The following is a 2628-nucleotide window of genomic DNA, read 5'->3' on the forward strand; positions in this document are numbered from 1 at the left end:
TGTTCGCATATCCGAAATTAAGACACTATCGGAAATTAGGCTACTTTCCTCTATTCATATAAAATTTTTAAAAGAATTTAAAGCCGTGTTTAATCAAATCTTGCAACAAAATAAAATGGTAATAAACATGCTAACCAAACTCGTATTCAAATAAAATTCTTTCTGATAGGAATAACTGAATGGAACGCCAATGGGCTGCTGAATCATAAGGAAGAGGTAATATTATTTCTACTACAAAATCTAATAGATATATTATTAATAAGTGAGACATATTTTACAGACAAATCGTATTTTAAAATACCTCATTATCTAACGTACCATACTAACCACCCAGACAAGACTGCCCATGGATGTACAACAATCTTAATCATACAGTCGATTAATCATTTAGAATACTTTTTTTATGCTGATTGTTAATTTAACATATAAAAAAATGTTTTATTTTATTTTGTTTTATTTTAATTTATTTTATTTTAATTTATTTTATTTTATTAAGAAATAAGCATGGGACTGCGTTTACTACTCCACATAGTATGTGGTTGCGTGATCCTTTGTTATAAATAACGTTTTATGGCGTTTCCGTTACATTGCCTTTCTTTTGTTTTTATTTTTTCACACCTCTGTGCTATTTACTGCATTTCTTCGGTAGCCTGCTATAAGAAAGCTGTGCTTCCAATAGAAAAAGTCCTAAATATCCGACTTAGTAAAACAGTACATGAAAACATTGGTGTAGAAACATGGAAAATGTTTAAAGATAATATTTCACATAAAATAAAGATCGCGAAAGAAAAGTGGATTAGAATCACAATACATAAAAAAAGCATATAAATAGCTGGCATGTAAGAATGTATGGTAATGGCATGGAACCAGCCACAACATTGTTCACAAAGATGGTGAACAAAATACAAATAGCGCTGATGATTGGCATGGCACACACAGAAGAAATATGTGCCAGAGCACGGCTCGCTAAGAAGTATTTTATGCTACCTTAGCAGATCTAAGATGACAGTACACGCCACATTTTTGTTAACAGATTTCTAACGAATTGATTGCTTTTTATAAACGCTATCGATTATGTTATCAATGTTATTTTAGGATGAAAGTTTTATTATAAATGGTAATGTTTTTAGTACGACATTGATATCAAGAAATATTTAACATTTTGGCAACATTGCGGAAGTCCAAAGAGTGCTAAAGAGGTAGGGCAAAAAATTACAAGGATCTAGGGATCCCACCTTAAATTTTCACCTTTACCATGCGAGATGCGCTATGCACCATTGCGCAGATGATTTTAAGACTTTGACATTTTTGTTTCTCCTAACCTAACCTGTATCATTGTTTCCTGTATCTTTTACCGATTAAAAAAGGAGATCAATGCTCATCATAATTATAACCAATAAAAATAACCTTGGTCTATCCTTGGCCGTTTTCTTAGGTTGTTCAAAATTTCTATAAATATTTTGAGAACGATTTCAAAACGTCAAACTTTGGTTAGTTAAAAAATGTGATTTTCATTACAACCAATAAATTGTGGCTTAATCCCATATAAACATTATATTTAAATTAAAAAAGAAGTTTAAAAAAGTTTCATTGTAAAAGATTTTGCTATTTAGTAGTGGGAATAAAATGTAAAGAAACATACAAAAAACCAGTAGAAGTACTCAATGTTTGTCAAATAAAACAAGAAATAGGCTTTTTGAAAGAGGAAAGAAAGAATTTTGGAAATTAAGATAATATATTATGAATGATATGAAGGATAAAATTTTCTTTTAAATTAAGAATTGGTTGTAAGTTTTTTATTTATGAGATTTGCTAGTCATCATTTTAATCATAATTTCGATAAGACTACATAAATGAAAGATTATAATTGGTTAATTAAATATCTAGCTTAAATCTAGTTTTCAAATAAATTGTCAATTTATTATTTCTTGAAATCACAAGCCAAAATTTTAAAATCATAATATGCGTAATGGAGCATCGCGCAGATCGCATGGTAAAGGTAAAAATTTAAGGTGGGATCCCTAGATCCAAGTAAAAAATTTTGATCACATTCACATCTTTCTGCCTGCTGAAAGAACAACAAATTATGAAGAAAATGAACATGTAAAGGTGACTTATAATCATCGAGTTATAACGAGTTTTAGAATCTAACTCGATGCTTATAATATAAACACAACTTTATAATAAAAACATTGTAAATTAACTTTTTTTGACACCTTAGCATTCTTATACCTATATTATCTGTTGTGAGTGCAAATAATTACTAATTACTGAACATAAAAGAGATTTATCTGCGCTTTTTCAAGTACCTAAGTAATTACTATTTAAATGGGAATAAGCCACAAGTTCGTTTATTGTCGTTTCAATTTCCACTTCGGAAATCGTTCTCAAAATACAAACATTAGTAAATTCTTGAAATGTCTGTGGAAAGTACCTGAATACTATTCTTATTATTTTTTTAAAGAATTTCTTTTTTACTGTTAGTTTGTTATCGTTCTATTGGATTTTTATTAATTATAAATCACACGCTATTTCCCGATTTATTAAAAAAAACATGGCAACACAGTCAAGCGCCAACATTTCGTTCTATGAACTTTAATTGACAGCTCAATTATAGCTATCATAGAT

This window comes from Diabrotica undecimpunctata, chromosome 9 (assembly GCF_040954645.1).
Source record: "Diabrotica undecimpunctata isolate CICGRU chromosome 9, icDiaUnde3, whole genome shotgun sequence".
Classification (NCBI taxonomy): domain Eukaryota; kingdom Metazoa; phylum Arthropoda; class Insecta; order Coleoptera; family Chrysomelidae; genus Diabrotica; species Diabrotica undecimpunctata.